Source organism: Lycium barbarum, chromosome 11 (genome assembly GCF_019175385.1).
Source record: "Lycium barbarum isolate Lr01 chromosome 11, ASM1917538v2, whole genome shotgun sequence".
Taxonomy (NCBI): Eukaryota; Viridiplantae; Streptophyta; class Magnoliopsida; order Solanales; family Solanaceae; genus Lycium; species Lycium barbarum.
In genome coordinates this window covers 115,686,197-115,703,301 of record NC_083347.1, presented here as the reverse complement: position 1 = coordinate 115,703,301, position 17,105 = coordinate 115,686,197, and the positions used below count along the sequence as shown (strand labels likewise).

At 31.2% G+C, this 17,105-nt stretch overlaps 1 long non-coding RNA gene across 2 annotated transcripts; it reads left to right on the top strand.

Annotated features, from left to right (window-relative positions):
• The first annotated feature begins 1,861 nt into the window (after positions 1-1,861).
• LOC132618821 (uncharacterized) lies at positions 1,862-9,650 on the top strand. 2 transcript variants are annotated; one of them, XR_009574332.1, is made up of 3 exons: positions 1,862-1,948; positions 7,982-8,109; positions 8,303-9,650. It is a non-coding gene; the product is annotated as an uncharacterized LOC132618821 (long non-coding RNA). The 2 variants fall into 2 exon arrangements; XR_009574331.1 differs by lacking the exon at positions 1,862-1,948 and having other exon boundaries at positions 5,560-8,109; positions 8,303-8,440; positions 9,362-9,650.
• Positions 9,651-17,105: the final 7,455 nt, after the last annotated feature.

Below are 17,105 nucleotides of genomic sequence, written 5' to 3'. Positions count from 1 at the left end.
ACCTTCCTGATTTCTCCCAGCCCAGTGATCAAGTTGCTTCTTTGCTTAGCTGATTTACAAAAATATTTCCTTTTTAGGCCATTACTTAGATTTTCCTCTATTTTTAAAAGTTCTGTAAATATAGCTCATGAAGAAATTACTTTTTCATGGTCTACTATCTGCTCATGTATTGCTCAATCTTATAAAAAAATATATTAGATTTCGTCTTCTAATAATCTCAATAACTTACAAAATTTTAGACTTTGATCTAAATTTTTTCGTAAGATTTTCAATTTGTCGAAATAGATTTCTAGACAATGGTCTAAAAGATCCATCAATTATGCCATAAATAATTGAAACTTTACCTGGTCTATCAACTAGGGGTGTGCAAAAATCGGTTTAACCGATAAACCGAACCAATAAAAACGCTATTGATTTATCATTATGTTAACGGTTTGTAAAAAAAATTATCGGGTTATTAGTTCGGTTTCCGATTTTAAGGATTTAGTTAATGGTTAAACCGATAACCCAATAAGCTTTTATTAAAATTATTTTTTATCCCTAATTATATAATAGGGACTTTAAATTCTAATTATTTTAAACAATGTTTTTTAGCAAATAGCAATAACGTATTTGAATTTACATCTACAACATCCAAGTTTGCTACTTAATGTGAAAGAAAAGAAGTTTGTTTTAGCAAATAGCAATAACATATTTGAATTTGCTTCTACAACATCCAAGTTTGCTACTTAACGCGAAAGAAAAGAAGTTTGTTTTAGTAAATAGCAATAACGTATTTAAATTTGCTTCTGCTTGTATTGTGTAGACTTTTAATCTTTTATTTATGAAGGCAGTGTATATATGAACAAATGAAAACAAGAGAAAGCATAAAATATTAGAGGAGCATTTTCTTATCGATTATACCGAAACCTAACCGTTAAGGACCAAAAACCGATAAACTGAAACCAATAACGTATATCTTATTGATTTGGTTATCGGTTTAGCATATTTAAAAATCTAAAATCAATAAACTGAACCGATAATATACAAAACCGAACCGAACAGACCGATAAGCACCCCTACCAACATGTAAACGAGTAGATTTCACAAGTGGTCATTCAAGATAAAAAAAAATATGGAACAAAGTTACTTTACTTTCATTTTTATTAATTAAGGCACACAATTTGTGTATTATATCTTAAAAAATCACTATAGCCGAATTATAAACTCGATTCGCCGAAAATTTCTATTGACATTTTAGATTCTAATTTATATTTCATGTGGGACCCAACTAGTAGCCTAGTAATAAAATTTACTGAAAATATTAACTTGGGGATCATGTTCAGTTCATCAAAACTAGAAGTATTTGTCTGCCGGGGAAGCAACAAATTAGAAATCACAACTCAAAACATTATGTTGTATTTGAAGACGTACGTAACAAAGTTTTTTCTCTTTCTCTACTTGACAATGACGTATAAAGATAGAAACTTTATGACGATGTTGCTTATATTTTTTCAACTTTAATTAGTCAAACTTTTTGGATAGCAAACAGAGTAAAATAACTATTCAGTAAAAACAAAAATACTTCTTAAAATATCTTTTGATGATATTTCGCCATTTTCTATTAAAATATTCTAATATTTATTATGTATATTCTACGGGTAACTTTAAGTATAAATTAAATCAATTTTATCAATTCGAAAACCAATTTGCATAAAAACAAGGGCTTTAATTAAATACACTTTATAATTGTTAATTTAAAGTCATTTTCACTATGTTACATCAACATCAAGAAACTTAGCTAATTAATTGGATTGTTAATTCATCTTAATTTGGTTTATATTTAAAGATTGATTTTGATTTAAAAAGAATTGATCTCAATTTAAAGCCGAGTTCTCGAAGCATCGGAATAAGTTTAAATATTTTTACTTTCTCAATAGTCGTAGTTGTGGTCGTTGGTGAAAGAAAGGTTCTTTAAGCTCTCGTCGCCCCCGTTGCTGCTCGGCAAAAAGATAATTTTTTTTCTTGTCTTAGTATTTCTTCAGTTTCTCGGTTTTATTTAGTTTTTCGTGTAGACAAGTAATCATTTTCCTTATCTTAGTTTTATTGTTCCTTCTATGTTGTTTTATTAGCTTATGTTAGCTATCTGCTCTCTGTGTAAGATTTATGAAAGCATGATTATATCCTGATAGACATTTGAACCACCTCTTTGTGTTTCAAAATAAAAAATAAAAAATCATAGTAGGTTGTACTCAACAAAGGTTTTATTCCTTTTTCTTAAAAGAAAAAAAAAAAAAAACAGAAAGATGATATATGCTGAAATTCAACATGTTCTTTTATATTTTGAAGTTTATGGAATATGAGATGAGCAAAGTAAATGAGAGCTGCGTTTGGATCTTTAGGAGAATATTAATGTGATCAAAGGGCATCTGGGAAACTAGTATAAATGCATGTCATGCTCTTCAACTTGGGTTCTATGAATAAAATCAATGTCTACGGAATTTGCTCTCACTTTGATTTCTTTAGATGGCATATTTCCTTGTTTAAATGGATGTTCTTGATGGGTAAAAAAACAAAAAAGTACTTTGGTGTAGGCTGCTTGTTCATTTCATCCCTGGTCATTTATAAAGTATTACCTTACTTAACCTAGTCATTGCGTAAAGAGGGAAATCTCAAAAATACCGTCTCCAGCCATTTTTACGGCAGTGTACTTCTAATACATTGTTCTTAGAGAAGCATGCTTTTAAGTTCTATTTTCCTGTCAATAGTCTAGTGGTAGCGTTATGTGTATGTGTTGGGCTAAAACAGTCCAAAGATACTCTTAACATGATGTAATATTATCCGTTTTGGGCCAAGGCCGCACAGTTTTCCCCAAAAGGTCTCACATCATTAAGAGTATCCAACTCAGTAACTCCTTTTTCTTTTCAGCTATCAATGTGTTACTTTGTTCGCACACCCAACAATCTCCCCATCGAATTAAGTTCCACATGGCTCATTTCCTTAACCCATGGGTCAGAGACTCAACATGTCTGTGTGTCACCCACATCGTCAGAGTATTTACAGTCACCGAAGCCCAAGACTGTGTATGCGTCTTCAAAACTATGGGTAAAGGTCCTAAACCGGCCCATAGACGGGCAAAGCGCTAAGGCGGGCCCCTCGCCACATTCCGTCATCTTCATACCCGTCCCCCAAACCATTGGCTCTGATACCAGTTGTTGGGCTGTGCACACCAAAGATTGTCTTAACATGATGTAAAATTGTCCGCTTTGGGCCTAGCCCGCACGGTTTTCCCCAAAAGACCTCACATCATTAAGAGTATCCAATTCCTTATAAGTAACTCTTTTTTCTTTTCAGCTACCAATGTGGTACTTTGTTCGCACACCCAACAGTAAGAATACGCCGCGTTTTTCTTGTTCAGAAACTTGTATTTTTTTGGGTTAAAAATCATGCTCTGTATTTTGAAATTATGTCCATAGCGGAAAAGATAATTGCTTCTTAATTATCTCCATTTCGTGTTAAAAGAGGAGTTTGAAAAAATCTGATTTTTCCAATGCCTTATCTCATTATCTAAAACATTCTGCATTTCAGTTTTAACGCCCCAATTTGTCATGAATTGAAGTTATGATAATACATGTCTCCTATTATAAATTCACTACTGTACATCATGCATCAGTTACTTGTTTCATGGATATATGACAAGTAACTATTAATGTACTTCTCCATATTTCTTATTTAAAGTTTTCTGTGAAGTTTCTTTTGCGAACTATCTCCATATTTTGGTCCCCAAAAGTTTTCTGCTACCGTTACGAGTCAGTTTTTCTTGAAATTAATCACTGTTCAATCTGCTCTTTCAAATGTTTTTTTTTTTTTTTTAAAGATTCGGGGTCCGTCTTCGCAGCTGAATAATAAGTTTGTTTACTCTATGTGTGAGCTCTCGGTGTTTTTTTTTTTTAAAAAAAGAACCACTTCTCCATGTCTTGCTGGTCTTTGATACATTTCGAGTCGTTAGAAAGCTATGTCAAAAAGTGAATACATGAATTTCCTGTTAAGCGTTTGTGCATGCATTTTCATGTCAAGCTTCAAAGGATTTGGAGTTCCTTTACTAGATGTATTAGTTCGAATCATTTTATAGTGTACTGGTTGGTTGTTCATAATAATTATGCTCTTCATTATTTGAGTATTATCTCATCTCGCATGACCCCATACTAATTCTTTCCTCATCCTCTTTTGTGCATGAACCCAACCCCCTTTGCATAATCTCGTTGGGCTCAAGCCCAACATAGGAGTAGATCGAGTCAGCCCCCATTTCCACCAAGACTTGTGAGCAGAAAATGAACTGGGCTTAAGCCCAAAGCAAAAGTCAAGAGCCCATAAGCATCACCAGATTAGAAACATAGGCAGCCACGGATAGAAGGCCCAATCATGTGTGAAAATGGTTAACTAGTGGGCTTGGTACGCCGACCAGTCCTTTACGTCCTTTATTTTGTTCATGTGCTTTATGTATGTTGCTGTAATGAACACTTGTGTAACTATTGAAACCCATTTTGGTTGGAACCTAGATGAAATTAGGCAAACGATGTATATATCGTTTAGAACGGATAGAAACCCAACACATTTTTAAACTCGGACCCAACAAAAGATAAAGATTACTTTTTCTTTCAAAAAATGACAAAGGAATAATTTTTCTCCTTTTTATGGAATAACTAAAGCTGGAGTAATGGAGCATATTATTTGAAAGGGTTAATTCTTCTTAACTTGTAATTTCAGGAAAAAACTGAAAATAGTGGACATTTTTGAAGAAAGAATTCAACTTTCCTTCTTTAAACTTAAGAATTCCTTTATAACAAAAGATAACAAATGATCTCATTTCAGAATGACTATGATTGAAAGGGGCTTCAAATGATTTCAAGCCATCTTTAAGAATTTTTTTTCAAAACGCTTTGGGCCAAGCCCACTTTAATAGAAATAAAACGGGCAAAATACATATATGTACATAGTAAGAGGGTATATTTACAGAATATGACGATATTTTTCAGTGTACAAAATATATCAATAGATTTATTACAAAATCTATACGAATCAGGTAAATTAAAAATAAGTAAATAAAACACATTAAATAAACTATTTTCTTTATTTTATTCACTTTTCTCTCTCCATTCAAAATTAAGAGATATTATTCCCTGATTTTTTCCAACTTTTGCTCTTTTATTTCATCCACTTTTCTTTCCCCATTCAAATTAAGAGATATTGTTCTCTAATTTTCTCCAACTTTTACTCAAAAAGTAAATTCTAATCGGTAATTTTTATGTACAAAGTTCATACACCAGAAAACATATATGTATAATTTTTGTATATAATATGTATAACTGTATAAATTTGTTATAATTTTTATATATGAGACATTATAATTTTTATATATGAAACATGTACAAAAATCATATGTGTATTTTGATTATGATAAAGTACATTTAAATTGTATAAAATATAATCAAAGTATGTATAAATTTTGAGAAATTATGTATAATAAATTTGTAATTGATACAAACCAGATTTCATACAAAGTTCATACAACAGAAAATAAATATGTATAAATTTTTGTATGCAATATGTATAACTGTATAAATTTGTTATAGTTTTTATGTATGAAATATGTGTAAAAGTTGTATGTATATTTTGATTATGATAAAGTACATATAGATTGTATAAAATCTAATCAAAGTATGTATAGATTATGAGAAAGTATATATGTATAATAAGTTTTCTAATTGATACTAACCAGATTCCATACACATTTCATACATTAATTCATATCAAATTTATTCGCATTTCATACTCATTGTACCGCATATATCTAAATGATATATAGCAGATTTCATACACATTTCATACATATATTAGTTTTCAACGTTTTTGAAAACTACTGTTTATGTAATATATAAAGGTTTCAAACACACAATGATCACACATATCTCAAAACGATACAAATCAATTTTTATATACAATTAATACATAGGTCAGTAATAAAAAATATTTTGTAATATTGATTTGAAAATTTATTCTAGGAGAGAAGATGAATTTTAGGTCTGGAAATGGTGTCTATCATAGAAGGAGAGGGAGAGAGAGATAAATCTTTTAAAAAAGAAGAAGAAGTTGATTGGTAACTATCCTAAAATTAAGCCCACATTTAAAATCAGATTTTTTTCCTTAAAAAAAGCCTAAAATCGTGGGATCCCATTAAACTCAAATCTGGTATACTTTGTAATTTCGTTGGTATGTTTTGTAAATAAGGAAAAGTATCCTTATGTTTTGTAATATAGAGTCTTAATTAGTATTATTAAGTCATTTTCCCTAAAACAAAAGGAAATATACTTGGACTTTAGTTTGGGAATGAGATGACTTTGGGGTGAATATGGTTGACCAAATGAGCTAAAAATGAAATAAAATAAGTGAAGTTCTCTTATATATCTATATAAAATAGGAGAGGCAAAAATATTGTGTCATCACTAAAAAATTTCTAATTTAAAAACTCCAAGCCTACAAAAAATAAATTGCCAATTCACAAAATGGGACAGTTATAATTGTCGTAAACACAAAATTCAGTTTCACGGTGGAACTACTATATTTCCACAATTGACAACTCTAATCACAAAAATTCTAATCACAAATGCTCTTGGTTTTGCTCAATTCAACTAATACTCTATATTTCCACAATTGACAACTCTAATCACAAAAATTCTAATCACAAATACTCTTGGTTTTGCTCAATTCAACTAATACTCTATATTTCCACAATTGACAACTCTAATCACAAAAATTCTAATCACAAATACTCTTGGTTTTGCTCAATCCAACTAATACTCTCGCCGGCAAAGCACGTCATCATCGTTTCTCTCAGGAAAAATCGCACAATGGATTTCGATGAGTACGAATATATCGAGAAAACCGTTGAAGAAATATCACAGAAGAGATAGAGATGAAGTCGATGACTACGATGATGACTACAATTGTCATCATCTTTTTTTTTTTTTTTTTTTTTTTTTGTTCTGTTTATTAAAATGTGATATGCTGTGGTGAATTTAGAATAACAAAGCCTATGCTTTTTTAGTTTTGTGCTAGCAAGTAGTATAGATAATTTGTAGAAAACAGAACATTAAAAATGAGGGCAAAATATACATTTAAATAAACGTACTAAAATTTTGTAGCATTGGCTGCTCAAATGAAGTGAACCAAAATATACATCACTGTACTAGATTTTTTTTTTTTTCAAGGAGGTAGAAAAAATATAAGCTCCTTATTGCAATGTCAAGATACATGAATTCTTTCTTCGTTTCTTCAATTTCAGAGAGATAGAGGATGATGTTATAGAGGTTTATGCATAAATAGACAGACTTATTGTTATTGGTTATGAGTATGTGATTATAGTTTTTCATATGCTTATATCTTAATGTATAAAATTTGTGGGAGTTGAAGAACAGGAGATTCAAGAGAATAGTCTGAAAGCCTCGCTTGTTGGGGAGGACTGGGTACAATGGACATAAATTTAGTGTCACGAGTCAAAATTTTAAGTACTAGAACCATTGAGACAAGTTCTAAAATTTGTTTATAGTGCATTTTGTTAATTCGACTAGACTCTAAATTTTACAGGTAATTACGAACAAAGAATATTCATCGGTAGGTTTGAGAGTTCACCTACTACAAGCCAATATCCCTTTTTGCTCAGGGATATGTAGAATACACCGTAACAGATGTTGAAGATTAATATTGGAAGTTTAGGTGATGCGAAGCATGACTTTGATTAATCAACTTCAAATACAGCTCCGCGCATGATAAACAGGCCTTGCCTGCTACTCTTTGTATTTTTTCTCCTATAAATATTTCTTAACTCCTGTTTTGTTAACTTTAGCAAAATACATTATTTTGTGTTAACTATTTTAGAACACGTTACAAAGGATTATCTAAATTGGATTAAAAGCATTCTAAATAGTAAATTGTGTAAACTCAGATCTTTTGGAGTTATTTCATGGAGATAATGATGACCAACAATTTCAAACGAAGTTGGCCTGGAAAGCTCTTCAACATGTCCTTATGGTTCTGCAGTTCCAGAGTGGCTGCCGAAGCAGAGTGTAGGAGGTATTCCCTTCCAAAATTCATACAAAAACTCTCTCTTAAGCTAGGAAATTTAGAACTCTTTCAGTTAAATTGTGTTGGAACCTTTTAGCAAGAGAGAAATCTTTTGCTAATGTCTTGCGCATGTGTTGATTTCTCTGGAGGTATCCTATTTCCTTCAGCTATGCATATAATGGTTCCTGCTGAAAATGTGCAGTTGTTGCATATTGGTTACTACTGAAAAAGCTGTTGATTGATCTACTACAATATTTATTGCGCCATGCACTCTCGGTGTGCCTAAGGAGTGGAATAAAATCTGCGAGAAGCATACCAGCTATGTTAAACTTCAAGTTTTGTAAGTATTTTATAATTTTGATGAATATCAATTTATTGACAGATATGTTTTGCGTTTCCGAAAAGATGAAACATGTTCAACAAATTCATACAATAACAGAAAAGTTCGCATTTCTTAATTTTTGTCTGTTTTTATGAGGAAAAATTAGCTATTTATGCTGTTGTTTACATCCTTTTCTCTCCTCAAGTTATATAAAGATTCTGAAGGTGTATATACCTCAAATGGGTCAAGATTTTCTAGAGCTTCGATTATCAGATCTGCAACAATAACTGGTGACTTGTCATTAAGTAGTCTTTCCAGCCGAGAACCGATTGAATCTGTCCAAGGAAATTGATGTGAACAACTAAAATCATAACTCACAATGCAAACTTTCGCCAATCTAATATTGTGCTAAATAAAAGTTATCTGATTTTGTTTTCTGATACAAGACAGGTTTTGTTTACTCATGTTTATGATTTTTTTAACATATTTTGTTCCTAGGAAATTTCTTATGGTTATAAGAAAATATGCTACTTATAATATCTGGGTTTCAGGTATGGATAACTTTTGGGATAGATCTCTAATTTTATATCTTACCTATACATATTTCATTAAACTGGTGCCTCGATGATATTTTGAAGCATATTATACCTTATTTCTGTTAAACGGATAACATACTATCAACTTGAAACTGAGGATGTTGGCTGAATAGAAGTGAGAAACATGTTGGTCTCTAAAAACAATTATGGAGTAATCAAATTGACAATGGTCTTTATTGAATTGGATATTACCAAACCAATTTGCACGATTACTGTACAGAAAACTTATAATATGGCTGTCTAATTATCGGATTTACAATGATCTAGATTGAACTGGGAATACACATGTAAAATTGCAAGTTCAGTGCCTTCAAATAATTCATTTGTCATATTTTTTGGATAGAGATGAGCAGGATTAACATACATTTTCAGAGAAAAGGTCCCACAACAGCATTGTCCAAATTATCAATCAGAGAAAGCAAAAGAGCTGAATTTGTGAAGATAGAGGACTATAATGAACTTACCATATTCCCATTTTTTTTTATTATTCTATGCATCTTTCTTCTCTTTAGACTTCTTTTACGTTTCTTCTACGGTTCAAGCCTTATTATTTCAATTGGCATGCCCTTCGGCCTTCATAGCATCAGTTGCTTCACTTAGTTTTTCAACAGCTTCATGAAGTTGGAGGTGGAATATTGTGTATTATATATATATATAAATTTATTTATTTTCTAATAATGTGATTTTTGTTTCTGTTGCGGTGCATTCGTTGGCATAATTCATCAACTTTGTGAGAATTGATTTTTCTTTCTATGGCAATACATTGATGTTAAATTGAAAGTTGCGACTAATCCCTGACGTCGTAACGGGTGAGTAATGTAATTGATTATTCTAAGTTGAGAACTGTCCAGCCTAACTTCAGACCTAAATTTCTAGGGACGAATTTTGGGACTGAATTTCTTTTTTTGTTTAGTTAGCTAAGTAAGATCGACAATCATGCATCTTTTTCATAGTAGCTTATGCTTTCTAACTAGAGATTGAGTTAATCAGAACTGGAGTAAACTGTGATTTTACTTGACTTGCAGCATTGTCTTTTGATAGCATAGCTTCCGCTAACACTGTTGAGCAATTACTCCAGAATAATATGAAGATTTATGTTTATTTTTCTTAATATAATATTTTTCTATTATATTTTGATTAATTGAAGTAACATGATATCTCTCTCTTCTTTAAACACGCCTTTAATCCCTGCCCCTAAATATCAATCCTTATATGAATCAAAGTAAGTGATCTTTTCAGTTTCAAATTCTCAAATATTAGTGCTCAAGTCCTAAATATCAGCGGCGGAATCGACCATTTAAGCGTAATTAAACTGAAAAAAGGGTCTTAAAATAAACCTCCTAAACCTAAAAGGAGTAATTGAGAGTCATTTTTCCTTTTTTATTTTTGTTGATCTAAATTATTGGATTCTATAAATGGAATCTCAAATTGACATTAGTTGACTTCAAAATACTAAAAATATTAGTTCATTATGATTTTGTAGTTTTTTTACAGTTCAAAGTTCTAAACATAAGGAGAATATAAATATATTTAAATGACTATTTTGTCTTGTGTGAAATATATTTTTAAAGGGTAAAAGAGACGAAAAGGCATTTAAATATATTTATATTCTCCTAACGTTTAGAACTTTGAACTGTAAAAAAACTACAAAATCATAATGAACTAATATTTTTAGTATTTTGAAGTCAACTAAAATATGTCAATTTGAGATTCCATTTATAGAATCCAATAATTTAGATCAACAAAAATAAAAAGGAAAAATGACTCTCAATTACTCCTTTTAGGTTTAGGAGGTTTATTTTAAACATTAGGAGAATATAAATATATTTAAATGCCTTTTCGTCTTTTTTACCCTTTAAAAATATATTTCACACAAGACAAAATATTAGGAGAATATAAATATATTTAAATGACTATTTTGTCTTGTGTTAAATATATTTTTAAAGGGTAAAAAAGACGAAAAGGCATTTCACTAAGGGATATCGTGCTTTTAAAGTATAAAACAAAATGAAAGTAACAATTTATTAGAATTCAAAATAATAATTTTGTAGTAAATTATTTTGGCCGTCCGAGGATTTACTACATATTAGTTCATTAAAAATTTATAGAGCATAAATCTTACCCCCTGTTTGGATGGTGGTTTCCCGTGGTTCATTAATGTATGGTTTTCTATGAAACCATATTTGTTTCCATTGTTCTTAAAATTATGTGGTATGGTGTTGTAAACCCATGGTTCATTCCATGGTTATATAACCATGAAAAGTCCCAATTTTTGTAACCACGGATTTGATGGTTTTTCCGTGGTTACATATTTCATTTCTCCATTATACCCCACCCCTCCCCCATCCTACCACTCACCCCCACCCCACCCCTGCCCCACCTTCCACTATGGTCCATCCCATCCCACCCCTGCCCTACCCTTCACCATCCATCCCATACCACCCCACCCTACTACTCACCCCCACCCCACCTTTGCCCTACCATCCACCCCCACCCCCAACTACCCCACTTCTCTGCCACCCACCCCAACCACCACCCACTACCCCTCACCACCGCCCAAATCCACCCCACAACAACTCACCCCCACCTTACCACCCATTTACCCCACCCTCATCCTACAACCACCCACCCCTCCACCACCCCCACCTACTACCCATCACCACCACCCAACCCCACCCCCACCCTACCACTCACCCCCACCCTCATCCCACAACCACCCACCCCTCCACCACCCCCACCCAATACCTACTTATTTTTTAAAGTTCCTACTGTATTCTTTACCTGAGTTTTATTAATATATATAAACTAATTTCTAATTAAGAGTTAAGGGTATTTTAGTAAACTTACAAGTTATTATACAATACCATACAATCAAACCAAACAATACAAATGTTATTAAACCATAACAAACGACACAGTCTATCCAAACATGGTGTTCATTAATACAGTACAATACAATACAACACCATACTGTACCATATCATACTGTACATTAATGAACAACGGGAAACAACCATTCAAATAGAGGGTTAATTGGACATACATGTACAATGGGCCAAAAAAAGTCAATGCTAACGGTTTTAAATCTTATGATTAACACATTACTGGGGTTCAAATAATAATAGCATTAAATAAGATAGATGGAACATCAATCTCTTAATAGTTTACATGTCTAATACGTATAATTTTTGGTCTATATATGGTAAAACTTTTTATTTTAATATCTAAATAGTTGTAGTTTAAATAAGTAGGAAAGGATTTTAAAGTCCTGCATACAAGGCAAATAATAAATAATAATTTTGTATATTGTAGAATCTTTTAATGATGATGGACAAAAAATTCAATCAACATTTTTAAGGTTGTTAATGCTTTTATGAATCCAAATCCAAATCTAACATGTAAACCTACATATACCGGAAGTTAAAGTTGGTGGCCTCCAACCTAATAGTATATTAGTATGAGTATCTTCTTTTTTATTGGCTATGAATTATTTTTACTTTGAAGAAATAATTATTTAACTATACCACATATATTTAATCATTAGTTTTTAACTATTTATTCTTTATATGCAACAACTATGACACATATACTGTAATTAGTCTGAGTTTTCCTGAGGCCTCATCTTGATAAAGAATGGGGTGCTCTTTAGCTGTATTCTTTTGGTTGTTATAGTATTATTTCACAGTTATTGTCAATACTATAACACATATTTTTATTATTAGTTTTTAACTATTTGTTCTTGTATGCGGTACATAGTATCACATGATTCTGTATGTTGGTAGTACTAGACATTCATTATTTTCAAGAACTTCCACTTTTTTTCTTTTATATTTATTATATAACTCAAATATATTATTTAATAATATTTATGTAATTTTTAAAAATTGTATTCAATGGTAATACACCGCAATAATTTTTTCTTTTTATATACGTTTTTACCGATGAACGTGATACACAGGTGCAACGCATGTACCCTAAACTAGTAATTTAAAATGTTTAAAAGTCATATAAAAAATTACGGTCAAAGAACAACTCGTTTGACTCACAAGATGTGAAAAGTGTCAAAACAAATTGAGACGGAGGTCGGAGGGAGTATTCAGAATCCTTATCCTTATCGTTAAAGATAATCTATACAATACAATGATAAATTGATAAATTCCAAGTAAACTCCTACTCTTATATCTCTCGTCCCATAAATTCAACATATAGTCCATATAGTTGGGAGTCCTCCATAGTATCCTCCACATAATCATCAAAATGCCTTCATCACTGAGCTCTCTTTCTCTAACCTCAAACCCATATCTCCATACCGTTGAAAAATGAACTTTGTGTTTGGGAAAAGAAACGTATTTTTTTGATACATGAATTATCTTAGTTTATGTATAGGAAATTAATTATGATACATGTATTTTTCTAGTTTGTTCATAAACTAGGGAAGATGAAAGTTGTCCATGGACTAGTGATATCTAGAATTAAATTAGATACATGTACAAGACTAGGTACATGCTATAAGAAAATCTATAAATACCTATATAGTTTATCTATTTTATTTAATTCAAGTTGAGTGGAACAAAGAGGGATCGTTACCTCACTGCCTTCAACCGAGAATTTGAATTATTTGAGTGTCCTATCCTCCCCGATTTTCTAACACATACCATTTTGGAGGCATGCCGTCCTTTCCTTCGTGGAGAACTCGAACCAATCGACAAAGATCTTCCCTCCCTTATCGAAGCCTTGCGCTCTGTCGGCGCTGGCGAGTGCTGACACAGACGGCAGCTTTCTCGACCACCTCATCGATATCTACAAGATACTCAAAATCTGGAAAGCACCAAATTCCGTTTGCCATGTGCGAATAAAAAGTTCCTACATTGATAGTAAAGGAAGTTACATACTATCAGATATAAGCTACTTTTAATAAGGTGCGGTCTTTTAGAACAAATCGTGTAAGTTTTGGCCTAACATGAAAAATATTACACTATATTAAAAAGAGAAATTTACTTAAATAGCCGTCCACTAAAATAATAGCCACCAAATGTATTTTTTTTTAAAATTATGTCTAATATGCAAAATAATATACATTTGTCATATAAAATGGTATATATTTTTTATATATTTGATTAGCTAATGTAATTATTTTTGACCGACTAGTCGAATGTGTAACTTGGCCTACTAAAAATATTTTGGGCTCGTTGTGAGCCCAACAGAGAAAAATGCCAGATAAATTTGGGCTCAAACGATGTTCAATTTAGGGAAAGTCACACAAATACAATTTTTTCAAATGGTAATTAAAAAATTACAACTACTTTTAAAAAATTACATAAGTTAATTTATTCAAAATTTGAACTTCTGAATTACGAAAATAGAACTTCTTACCTTCCTAATATATCTATAATACTTAATTTTAGGAGTTACTATCATTAATACATATCCACTTTTTACTTTCTCTTTCTTTCAAATCACCCCCCCCCCCCCCCCCCCCCCCAAAAAAAAAATCTATGAAAAGGGCATGAGAGATAATGTAATTTTCCATATTCTATCTACCGTGATTAAAAGATTTTTTTTCTCTTTTGTTTCCTCCTCTTTATTTTATTTTTTTATTTTCACTTGATGACTGTTGCAATTTTTTTTTTTTGTGACTAAAAGAAATTATTTGAATATATTAATATTAATATTAAGAAAACTACACGAAAATACATGGTACATTGTATAACAAAAGTACATGAAAATATACCTAAAAGTATATGGTATATTCAAATTGCCAATTTAACTGAAAATATGATAACAAAATATCTGTGAATATAATAGTTGAAATTAGTATAACTAAGTATGTGTATTATATACCTAATATTGAATATATTACTCTACGTGCCAAGCAATTGTACTCTATAATAACATATATGGTAACAATATACGATATATAGATAGAATAATATATATAACAGATACTATACTTGTTCATTAATTAAATTTATTTTTTTAGGTTAAAATTCATGAATTAGCTTGCTAGTAGATTGTGCTGGATCTTTTTTAGGTAAGCATTTATTGTGTTTTTATATGTATTTAATTATGTTATCACTAATATAGGGAATCTTCTTATTTTAGATTTTTATTTATAGCAATAATCTTCTTATTTTTAGCTTTAAGTTGCACAATTTGTAACATCTAAATTAGTTGTAAATTATATAATTAACTCTTATATGTCTTGTATTTATGAAAGTTCCCCTTGAATTTAAACGTGGCTCAGATAAGGAGGGCTTGAAGGCTCAATGAATTTGATAGGGCAATTTGCACGATTGCCCTTCATACGGACTGGTCTTTAATTTTTATCTCTGAATTCGCTGGTCTTTAATTTTTGCCCTTCGCTTAAAAAGGTGGCCGAAAATATCCCGAGGTTCTGTGTTCGAAACCCAGCAGAGTAAAAAATAATAATAATTTCGCAAGGCATAGGTTATTCGAGCGAAGTTACATAGAATCTATGCCGGAGATGACAGACTTTGCCTTAAGGCCTAACTAAAGTCTGCCGGAGACGGCAGACTTTTTACAAAAGCCTAGCTTTGTGATTTTTTATTTTCTTTTTACTGAGGCGGGGTTCGAATTCAAAATCTCAAAATATTTCCGGTCACCTTTTTAAGTGAAGGATAAAAATTAAAGACCAGTAATTTGAGGGACAAAAATTAAAGACCACCACAAAAGAAGGACAATCCGCGCAAAAAATGAATTTGATATGAAGAGACGTACTAAAGACAAGTCATTCCAAGCCAAGAGGAATTCTTTTTTTTTTGGAGTCACAACTATTGCCACAGCTATATTTTAGAGTGACCTATGTGCAAAAGTTAATTTTTTTTATAACTTGTTTGCGACAGATATACCCACTATTTTCTTTGGAGTTTTCATTCACAGAAAGTCAACCACCTAGATAAAAAGTAGGGGTGTTCATGGTTCGGTTTGGGTCGGTTATTGATTAAAATCATAACCAAATCAATTTAGTCGGTTTTTAAATGTCTAAAACCATAATCAAACCAAATAAAATAATAACCACCGGTTTGGTTATTGTCGGTTTGGTTGGATTTTTCGGTTTATGACTAGCAGCCATGAGACTTATCAGTAAAACATTAAAAAGTTGAAAAAGACATGTCTTTTTTTTTGTTCAAACGATAACTTTTATTTATCGTTTAAGGTGGAACATACATCATAGAAATATTTTCACTATTAGTGATAGTGTCATACTCAAGTTACCCAAAGTTGCTAAACTATTACATATAGAGCTAAAAACTAACTAAGTAGTGGCTGCACCATTTTTGTCATCTTAATACACATACCTGGAAATAAAGTAGAGCATAGGAGCTTTTAGTTGTTGTTACAAACATACATAATAATTAAACATAAAGACTACCTAAAATTAAAATGAAAATATATGAAATAAAAAAACTTTGGGGCAATACTTGCATTTTGTCCTCAATTCTCCCATTTTATTAAAAACACTTTGTGTAATGATCCCAAACTTCAGATGTTTTTCTATCATTATCCCCAGGGCTAGGGTCTCTACTACAAAGAGTTGTTCTTTTATGCCTTTTAGGAGGATTACCCACGGAAGAAGTATTAGGGCATTACCATGTGCTTGAGTTGCAGCAAATGCTGATGTTACTGAAGTATCTTCTATAGAAACCTCTAAATCTATAACCTCTGACCTTTTCATATGAAAAATATTAGAAGTTTAGGACTCATTCAGACAAGAAAAAAGAAAGGTATAAATTCGGGAAAAAAAGAAGAAACAACCTAAAATCAAATGGCTGACAAAGAAAGGCTAAAAATTTAAGTTAAAGACATTAGATTCTAACATGAGTTTCTGTTAGTAGGTTTACACTTAACACTTAAAGAATTAAAAGACTTAAAGACATGGGCTTGGACATATTCTTAAAAACATGGGCCTTAAACATTCATGTGAAATAAGTAGACCAAAAATCAAATTAATGATTAAAAGGTATAAAATATTTATAATTATTTATGAAAAACTAATATTATACATATAAATAATTATAAAATTTATGTATATAATTTATCGGTTTGGTTCGGTTATTTATTCGGTT